Here is an 11,613-nt window from a genome sequence, read left to right on the forward strand (position 1 = left end):
CAAAGTTGAAGATTTTTGATAAAACTTATGGTAGAATTATGAAGGTAGCTTTTACAGTGGAAGTTCTTCATCGAGCTCTGCTAAAGCTTTTACAGAGAAGTATCCTTTACAGTGGAAGTTCTTTATCGAGCTCTGCTAAGGACTTGTTATATCTCCGACTTCTTGTATTTTCTCGATCCAGTGGTGTTACGAATCTTAAAGTTTGGGTTGTTACATGATATTTTTTGATGGCTTATATCATTAGCTTATTTGAAGATCATTGTGACTTGGAGGGGGAGCTCTTCAAAGACAAGAAGTGATTCAGTTTCTTTGTTCTGAAATGGGTTTTTATGGCGGGCTTGGTTTTCATGAAGATTTTTTTTGGGATTACATTCGAAAATGAAGTTTAAATACATTACTTCAATGCTTGATTTATATATCCGAGAGCCCGTGTTTGAAGACTATTGAAGAATCAAGATTCATGGATTGCTTTATCTATTCCTCATTGCAAGACCTTTTTATTTGCTAGATGCTTGTTTTGGAAGTTAAAGCATTGTCATCCATTCCATACTTTGAGGGGGAGATTGTAGGGTTTTAAAGCACTCCATGGATGATGGCAATGGGCCCCTTGATGAAGTGTAGGTTAAAAGCCCAAGACTTGTCTTTTCCCTATAAATAGTCATGTATTATTCATTATTAGGGTTAAGAGAATGAGGCAAAATGTAGCCGCCACGTTGTGAGGTTTCTTGTAGAGTTAGATTCTTATTTCTTAAGTGTAATTTGTTCCTCATAATTCAATAAATAGAGTGATCATTCGACCTAATCTTCATATTTGTGTTTGTTCTTATTTTCCGCATCTTGTTCATCAAATCTCAATTAGAGTTTTAATCCTAACATCCTCCCTCAACGCTTTTCAATCAGAGTCCATATATTACTCTTTAGCCCCTGATTTCATAAATTCATTTCATTTTAGGTCCAAAACTTACCAAACAGACCTTGACTTTAAAATTCTTTTCAAATTAAATCCACAATTTACTAAACAACCCTCAACCTTAAAAATTCTTTACAAATCAATCCGGAAATTACATTTTAACCCCCAAACTCTCAATTATAACTTTTAATCCTCAAAACCAATGCCTTGCTAAATTATTTCGCATCCAGGGATACTATTCATATTAATTTTATCTATTTATTTATTTAACAAACGGGATGTTACAACTCTCCCCCACTCAAATTAGATTTCGTCCTCGAAATCATTCCTTACCATCCCTTACACGCCCGACAACTTGAATGACTTGGCTACAATCCCGAGCATAACCTCAACCTTCCCAAGGTAAATCAAGCCAACCCTTATAGGGTTCTAAAACCCGAAGATGCACAAATTCTTGGCATTATGATCACATTTACTCAATCTGACATCTAAAGTCTCAAGATTTTATGACTCCCTAACAAACACCTATATTGATCCAAAGTTGAATCCATCCCATAATTTTCCAAACTGACTACTCAGCTTCTGCTGTTAGGGATTCCCGTTAGATGAAGAATCACTTACCTACCATTGTAGATCACTTACACTTGACAGTAGGCTCAGATATTCCTTTGAGTAAGAGATTCATCCCTGCAACGGTTAGATTCAGACAAGAGCTGCGCAACATGGTCAAATTAGTTACTCTGAGATTATTTAATCTCGCTACAAATGACTTAGCACTTTCGATCATCAAGCTACTCCACACACACGAATCCCAAGTCACTACTAGTATCTGACGCATCACGCTACCTACTATCTGCTTTCCAAAGGCAACCAAGACCTCCCTGGTCCCCAACTTATCTAGAATACTGAACTGTTGTTTGGTTGCTGAGCCAAGAGTAACCTCACAGTCGCCCCAAGCGACTTCCGAAGAGGACTTCGGCTATCGAAGTCTGCCCTAACCATATTGCCACGTATGGCTCCATTATTACTTCTGATCTTCCCGATCATGATGGCTCGACTACCTGTTGCCATCAAATCTAATACGAAAAGAGAAGGCTACCAAAACCACTATAGTCTTACATCATGCTTGGTCTCCAACAACATACCATCTCCTGAATCTGATCATACTATGAGTGAATCACAAATCTGTCACATTCTCACTGTCGAATAGGGACCGGTGAATGCTACGGGCCACCCAACAGTGTTACAACACTCCCATGCTAACTGACCACTAGTGGATGCTACAGGCCACCATGTAGTCTTACTATGCCAACATACTAACAACTAACTAACGAATGCTACGAGCCACCCCACAGTCTTTCAACATTTCTACTCTGTTTGCCAGCTAGTGAATGCTACGGGCCACACTGCGGTCTTACAACACTTCCACACTACCTGCTAACTAGTGACTACTACGGGCCACCCCGCAGTCTAAAAATACTTCTACATTGTCTGCTGACTAATGCTACGGGCCACCCCGCAGTCTTACAACACCTTCTATGCTATATGCCTACTGGTGAATTCTATAACTATCCCGTAGTCTTACATCACCTCCTATGCTAGCTCAAATGCTGACCTATGTGTTATCGCTGATTACCAATCCGAACACATCCAAAATCGAGCACCTAGGCGGTCTAACATCCCACACTGAACTCATGTCCTAACTAGGATCCTCAACCTTGTTCCCCATAGTCTGCTACATATCAATCAGATGTAATCCCAAAGTCGGGAAGTTTCCTGAACTTCCAGTTCATACTATCCTTCATTCAGGCAGCCATTTGGTCCACCTTTTCTTTTCTGATGGGGATACGAGCTCATCCCCATTTCATGATTGCTTCTGTCTTGGGTACTTGAACGGTTCTTCCCCACTTCGATCAGAATAAGTCTTCACGGCACGTAAGAATTGTAGGATTCCCAGTCCTTCTTGTTTTCTAATAATCCACGGATGACAACCTGTGCTTACCAATGCTAGTGATCACTTACCAGTTAACCCTAAGATCGCCCATCCTCTGGAGTCTTGAAGAGTACTCTTGAAATCTAGTCTAGTCCGACACCTCAGTCCACCTTCCATGATGACAATTAGAGGCCTTAACCTTCACCCTGGCCAATGAATCCTTTTTCCCACTTCCAATCTCGTAGCACCAGTGAACTCCAACCAAACAGCCCATGTGAAAGTAGAATTCTCTTGAAGATCCAATAGCTAACCACTTATGCATATAACACCCATAACTAACACTACCATCTTCATGATACCAGTCCTTTCCTAGCAACAGTAATGCCTTGAATTCCAAAGTTCTTCCATAGGCAATTGTCAACCATAATCGAACGAATGATAGAACCATTGAAGCCCGACTTCACTGGAGAACTATCACTCTAACTCTTGGATAAGGATCTTCCAATTAATACTTCTGAACGGATCTCGTCAAAGTTACGGAATGATAACGGTAAACGCGGAATCCCAATTCGTGGGATACATCCATCTGTAGGTTCATCAAGGACTTATCGACATGCAGAATGACATATAACGATCATTGATATCCCAAACAATAGCAGAAAACCAACCCGAGATCTAACTGGTCCAAACTCAATCAAGATTCCAAAGTGTTACGATTTCCTAATATCCACTTTGAAGTGGTAGAAGATGACATAACCGTGAACATCTGATGAAATCCTGATCTCCTTCTCCAGAGATACTTCGACCCTTCTTAGATCATGGTGCAAAAATCCGTTCTGATCCCGATGATATGAACTAACAGTAGGATCTTCCTTCCTGAAAGATTCTAAGGATTCAAATACTTTGGGATTCAGATGAATCCCTAACTGCCCGCGACAATTCTGGCCCGAAAGGCCCCAAGACGACTATCGAGAGCTCCCTAAATCCCTTCCTTGGCTGAAAGAAAAAAAAACATCGAGGTCCATTCCAAAACACTGTGAGTAATCTCTGATGAGAAGAACTCCCATGATCGTGCATCAATTGACTCAGGCCCTGCTCCTGAGCCGGAACCAGAATCCAAGTCCCATTCCTGAGTGCTCAACACCATATCGAACTGATATTCAAGAGATCCAAATATACCCAAGAATCCTCATCCCCCAGGCTTCTTAGATTTTCTAAGACTCTCCCCGATTCGAGTATGGATCCTGTGCTTTCAGTAGTATGGGCTCAATACTACCTTCCACACCTATCTATACTTTCCTCAAGAATCGTCCTAAATCCTCCAAGTCACCCTCTCATACTGATACCATGAATGCTCGGTAACAGTGCAACCAAATCCACTAAAGCATTTCCTAGGCTTTCCTAGGTTCCCAAACCCGCCTAGTCCTCAGCTGCTGAAGGATTCTCATTAATTTCAACTAGTTATTTCATGAATGTAGCCACATGCAACATATATCAGATAATCCTTCGAGTAAGAGACTCAACCCTAAAAAGGTTAGACTCAGACAAGCATTGTGGAATAGGGCCAAATCTATCACTCTGAGATTATCCAGCCGGTGCCACATGTGACTTAGCATATTCACTTAATAGCTAGCTCACATTACTAAGAGTCCTACAAAGCACAAAGCAAGAAACATTCATACAATGAAAAATCTAACCAACATATTCCAATAACCTCATTCTATCCTCATATCAGGAAACTATATTGGCATGAGATTCTAAGGCTCATACAATCAGGCATAACCTAAATAGGCTATCATATCACCGACTGATAAGTACTAGCATGCAGATCTACAAGCACATACAGTAGGCATATAAGGCATCCTTCCTAGATCCTTAGCCCTAATATAGCACGATGTTCTCATAATCATATCATATCATAACATAACATGTATGGGTGTCTTGGGGAAAACTTACTTGAGCTCGATTGATTGCACGCATCACACACCTTGTTCTTCTCAAAGTTCTTTTCCTTTTTCAAATTATTTTCAGAATTCTTTTAAAAATGATTTTTCTTTTGAAAATTTTCATACCAAGTCCTCAGTTTGAGTCTAGACACTCCCGAGAGTATGCACGAATCCCTCAAACCAAGGCTCTGATACCAAATTGTAACAACCCAAAATTCAAGACCAAAAATTTCATTTTTAATTAGGTTATTATAAAACCAACAGTATAAAAACATCTATAAAAATATCCCATGTCAAAACCAAAGTGTCAATAATCAAAGCATGTTATCCTAAAACAATATAAGAGTGTAATCCCAAAGATCTCATGTGCGGAAAACATGGTGTGATGCATTATGATCATCGACTCCTTTCCTTTGAAAACGAAGTACCTGAAACCAAAACTGAAAACCATAAGAACGAAGCTTAGTGAGTTCCCCAAATACCACATACTATACATATCAACATACTGCCTAGCATATCCTGGTGTTCGCGTACCCCTTCGGACTCTTTCAATCGGATATTGTCTAGCATATAAGCACATAACTTGCATATTGTCATACATAACCATGAGCCATACATATATCATAATTAATAAAGATGATATGTGCCAAACATAATCTTGCCATTATGCCAAGTGCCACCACATAGTCTTTCTTGCCAAGCTGGGGGCCACCCCCTTGGTCTCACAAACAAGTGACAAGTGCCAAGAGCCACCTCCTGGTCTTCCATGCAAGCATCATAAAGACAACTAGCATACATACTACTCTAGTTAGCCAACTGGCATACAGTGTGCCATGAGCTACCTCCTGGTCTTTCATACATAATGCCTAAGACTAATCCCTGGGTCTTCCTACCTTACATAATAACATATACTGTGCCAGGAGCCGCCTCCTGGAATTTCATACATAATGCCTAGGGCTAATCCCCGGGTCTTCCTACCATGCATCAAACCAATGGGCCAACATTGGTGCCTTCGACCCATACAAACACTGAGGAAACTCACCTCACACTGATGAAGTCCTACGGATAATGTTTTAGCTGCTGGCTGACAGATTCCCTAATCTGTCAACATCAAAATAACACCCAGTTAATAATTGGGTTCTAGCACATATCCATAAGTCCACGCTTGGGGTAAAAGAGTGATTTACCCCTATCTTAGCTTGATTCAAGCACAAGGCCCAATCTAAAGGCCCAAAAGTCAACTATGAGTCAACCCCAACATATGACCTAATTTTCTAAATTGTGCCCAAACCTTTACATGGTCCTACCCTAAGGCCCAACCATTTATTCAAGTCTAAACATTTAGCATTTGAATGGCCCAATATATCATAATCATAAAGGTCCAGTTATTGCCCATCTGTGGCCCAATGTTCCAAATTGGGCCCAAACCCTCTCACGGGTCTTACCCTAAAGCCCATCCATAAATTCTTAGTCCACTTGATTTTTCTTGGATGGCCCATCAATAGCCCAATCACCAAAGCCCAACAGAAAAGTCCAACTCAAAGCCCAAGTTAAATTAGGGTTTTCACATAAAATGATAATTAGGGTTAAGTGTTTCTTACTTAACCCATTAAGGACTTAATCCATTAAGTCCATCAATCAATTAGGTAAATCATATAGTGTGGTTGGGCTTAATACATAATCCTAATTCGGACATCCAAAATGCGGGTCCCAATAGTCCAAGCCCATATATCTAAAATTAGGGTTTTCTAAACCTTAATTAGGGTTTCCAACCCAATCATAGCCCAATTAGGCCTAATAGCCTTGTCTTTGGATCAATTAGGGTTTCATTAGGCCTACTAGGGTTTTATTAGGCCCACTCAGGTTTCATTAGTCGAGCACCTCCCATTACCACCTCGGGTAGTGGTGGTCAATGGTGGCTCACGGCGGTGGTTATGGTTCTAGCCCTTTTTGTCCAAGCATCCCAAACGAGTCAAAATACAAACAAGGCACACCGCCACCTAACACAACGGCTGGTGGCAGCAGCCACCACCTCACGGTGGTGGTTATGTGTTTTCTTTTCATTATTTCATCACCGATTACAAATTAATACAATGAAATACCCCAAAATAAATAGACGCACTAAGATAAACACATATACACACAACCACCCTTGTGGTGACCGGCGGTGGTACAAGGTGGCAGCCACCACCTCACGGTGGTGGTGATGGCTTTTCTCATGAATTCCGGCCAAACAACCCCTTACTTATTATTAAAACAGACACACACAATCAGTAAATATCACACACAACCACTACCACATGGCGGCGGGTGGTGGCAGAATGGTTGTACACTGCCGCAACCACCATGGTCAACTGCCACGTTGGTTGTTCATGGTTTTTAAGGCCAAACTAACACGTCCACATGAACAAAAACGTAGTAGAACACACATACATGTGACTCACACGTCTAGATATATACCACAACCTCTCTCGGAGTGGTGAGTGTTGACCGGAGCGACTAACAAGAACTGTATGGGCGGCGGCAGACATTCCAGTTGAGGCACAACACAGAAGAATGGAGAGAAGGGTTGTGACCGAGAACATTTGAAATAGAAACAACAGCAGCAAGATGCATGTCCGCAATCCTCTTCATCGACGGTAGCATGAGAAATGGCGGTGCTGGATGGCAGCTCACCTCGGCGGAAAAAGGCATCAGCCTAGAACGGGAGTGCCTGACGGTTTTGCTTGATCGGAAATGAGAAGGAATGGCAATGAGGCTGGAGATTCACCAACGACAATGGTTGGAAGGATCCGGAGGTGGAGGCGGCTGAAAATGAGGCTAGGGTTAGGGTTAGTATGGATGAGTGAGGTGACAGGTTTTAACCTGTGTCATTGAAATTTCTTAGCATTTGGGCACTTCCGGCCCCTCCTCCTTCAATTCTTTTCAATCCAAGTCCATATTTTATTCTTTAGCCCCTAATTTCATAAATTCATTTCATTTTTGGTCAAAAACTTACCAAACAACCCCTAACATCAAAATAACTTTCAAATTAAACCTATAATTTACTAAACATCCATCAACCTTAAAAATTCTTTACAAATCAATCCGGAAATTACATTTTAACCCCCAGACTCTTAATTATAACTTTTAATCCCCAAAACCAACGCCTTGCTAAATTATTCCGCATTCAGGACTACTATTCATATTAATTTTATCTATTTATTTATTTAACAAATGGGATGTTACAACATTCCAGATAGGCTGAAGGCCCTGTAAGGTGTACCAGTCATGCTGAAGGTTCTGTGAGCGTACCAGATAGAATTTAGGCCAGTGGGGTGTTCTAGTCAGGCTGAAGGCTCAGTATGCATGGTGTTTGTTGTTGTTATTATGATTATGTGTAGTGTTGGTAGTTTGGGGGAACTCACTAACAGTTAGCTTACAGTTTTTGGGTTATGCTTCAGGTACTTCAGATGATCGCGGGAAGGCGAAGGCGTGACCGTACACATCCTCACATTTTGACTTATGATTTTGGGAAAAACTCTGATAATGAATATGTTTTGAAAACTACCTTGTAAACAATTTATGATCTTGGAGTGGTTTTAAAAGTTTAAAAATTTAATGATTTTTATGGGTGTTACAAAATGCAAATGGTGGTGATTGCACCAACTCCATAAACAAGAGAATGTGGAATGGAGCGATGGGGCTAGAAGATGTGGTGATCGTGGACAAAGATTTACTTCAAGCTAGCACCAAACCAAGGGGGATATTGAAGGGTCTAATCAATGGTTTGGTCTAGGCTTTCATTGTAATAGGGTCTTTTGATTAAATATGCATTTTTGGTAGTGTATGTGTTAGTTTACGGCCAAGCTAGAGTTTACGGCCGTAAACCTGTTTACGGACGTAAACCCAAAGGCCGGCCCAGGTCTGTTATAAATATGGGTGTGCTAGGTCATTTAATGTTTGTTGATGCCTCAGAGTCTCGGCTGCTATTCCACAAGTTGTACCAGACGTTTTTGCTAATAGAAGCGTGTGCAAGCTTGTTTATATTCTTGTTTCTACTCTGTTCTTGATTGTGTTTATTGTTTGATCACTGGTAAGATCCATTTCAGGACCTTACATATTAAACATTACGGTGAAACCCTAATGTTAACACGACTTGGTTTCGTAATCGTCTTTGTGACAAACCGTCTTCTTAGTGAAGACGAAACCCTTTCTTGGTGAAAGAACAATTTGGAGAACTTCCTGTGTTATTTACTTTTTGTTCTTTGTTTTTCTTTAGATTAAGTTTACTTTCGTTCCTTATACTTGAAATGTATATGATCGATACAAAACTTCATGTTGTGTGCTGCATGCCAAGATACCTGGTGTTGGCCGGTTGTAAGTCGTAGGCACGGAGGCTCGAGAAGAGCGGTAGGGTTGAGGAAGCAAGCCGACAAACCTTGGGTATTCTAGTCTGATGCCTGATTGGACCCGTTGCATGTTGGCATTCCTGTCTGATCACTGGTTGGGCCAGGGTACTCTAGTCTGATGATTATGGGTCAGTTATGCATGCTAGTACGTTTGTTGTTTGGGGTATTTTCGGGGAAACCCACTAAGCTTTGTGCTTACCCATTTGTTTATGTTTTCGGGTTCTAACAATGTTCATGGGAAGGCGAAGGCAGGACTGTACACACTCATTAACAACATTAGGGATTTTGTGTTTCTTATAATACTCTGATTTTTGATAAATTTATTTTGGAATAAACAGTTTTTCTTGATACAATTTGGAAGTTTTACCTTATTTGAAAATGAAAATTTTTTATTGTGAAAATGGGAGGTTACATTGTAAAGTGGTAGCGGAAGAAATGCAGGAGGTTACATTGTAAAGTGATAGCGGAAGAAATGCATGGTGGTCTCAACATTGGTAGAGTGTTTGTGCTAAACCGAGATCTTCATTTTGAATAGGTTTGGCGGTTATAGAGTTATCCCAATTCTTATTGTTTTTTTATACTAACCAAAAATATATAATTCGACTAATATAGTTCAATACATATTGATGGAATGCAAATGGGTAACAAGTTGCGCCGGTAGCCCTTTCTGGATGACAAAACTAATTCTTTTGAAAACAATATCTGTGGATCTAGGGAAAATGACATTAGAATGCATGACCCGTTGGACTCTGTTGAGGAGCTCCACCGCCTTTGGTGCAAGAAAACCAAATGTATCAAATGCAAAAGGTACAAACACATTTTTTGATTTTCTATACATGTATTCTCGTGCTTTGCCACTTTGCACGTAACGACTTTCAAAGCGGCATGCCCTGCTGTGAAACTCCCGCTCCTCAAACCGACGAGAGAAGAGAGCCCAATAAGATCCACACACGCGTGCTTCCCTCATACCCATCCAAAGACCAAAATACCAGCTGGTCTAAGTGTGAATCTTCCGTCATGCGGGTCCGTCAAAAAGTTCACTAACGCTTCCTTCTTCACAGAAATACCAGCACACAGACAAACATCAAAGAGAACATTTCTAACCACATCATGTATGTACTTGAAACCAGGGAGCTCTCTACAATGAACCGCATGTTCCCCAAAGGTATCCAAACATGCCTTGCAGCAAACTGGACATATCTCGTCAATTGGGAATAGAGGAATCATGAGGCAGTAACGAATGATAGTTCGGTATACCATAGGAGACATATGCTGACCAATGTCATCAATAGAGATAATTAGCAGAAAATCCTGAGCATGAGGTGCCTGAAGACATTCAAAAATTGTTTTCTATCTAACAGTCATGTCGAAGTCGACTTCCATATATTTGACGATTTTGCTAAAAATGGCACACGCCAATACTTTTTGGGTTTAAATAGTCAATTCCATTCAGGGTGACCATGGTCTTATTTTGCATCCTATGTTGATGTATAATTCCGATACACTTGGGTTAATATTCTGAAGGTTTCTTACAATTTGAGGGAGAAATGTGTCAGTCATTTTTCTTTTTGCAAGAAAATAGTTGGTGATGTTTTGATTTCTATATCTTGGGATGATGTTTTCTTCAATGATGCATCCTTAAGAGTCCAATGCCTGAGGTGTTTGAATTGGAATTGGACAAATCGATCATTGTTCTGTCGAAGATTGCTCAAAATGGTTGGTTATGAAATCTTCGCATCTTCCCAAAATTTTGTAGAAATACTTTACAAATGAAACAAAAACTAGTCTGGCCATAATTACAAGATTGTAAATTTGAAACAATGGGTTCAATTTATTTAGGCCTAAATTGTACCACGGAATGTACGAAGCCCATATCTTAAGGCAATTTAAAAGTAGACCATTATTACAAGATTGAAAATTTGAAACAATGGGTTCAAATTCAATTTATTCAGGCCCAATTTTTACAAGAGTATCGTGTGTAGCCTATATCTTAACTCTTAAGCCAATCTAAAATCAAAAAAGAAAAACAGAAACGTTTTTTAAGCTTACCATTAAAAATACTTATGTCTGAGCCCGGGTTCGAACCGGGGACCTCTAGTGTGTGAGACTAGCGTGATAACCGACTACACCACCCAGACAATTATGATTCAAGAATACAAGTATTGTATATGAATATGCAAAGCATTTAGTTATTAATTAGGTGATCGGAAAAGTTTATTGCCGTAAAGATCTGTCTTGAAGGAAGCAAATCATGACGAAATTAAATTTACGAAACATGTATACAAATATATGAAACAAATAGAATAAACTAATCATGTGATAATGATAATGATGAAGGCTTAAAACAGAGATTAAAAAAATGCATCGAAAATGAGAAAAATAGCAATTATAATTAGCGCATCATATTTGTTGTTTTTTTTAATATATAATATT

General features: G+C 39.9%; 1 non-coding gene across 1 annotated transcript; it reads right to left on the reverse strand.

The window, feature by feature from the left end:
- Positions 1-11,244: 11,244 nt before the first annotated feature.
- On the reverse strand, positions 11,245-11,318 carry TRNAV-CAC (transfer RNA valine (anticodon CAC)). Its single transcript has one exon. It is a non-coding gene; the product is annotated as a tRNA-Val (tRNA).
- Positions 11,319-11,613: the final 295 nt, after the last annotated feature.

Source organism: Lactuca serriola, chromosome 1 (assembly GCF_051521515.1).
Source record: "Lactuca serriola cultivar US96UC23 chromosome 1, Lser_US96UC23_V15, whole genome shotgun sequence".
Lineage (NCBI taxonomy): Eukaryota > Viridiplantae > Streptophyta > Magnoliopsida > Asterales > Asteraceae > Lactuca > Lactuca serriola.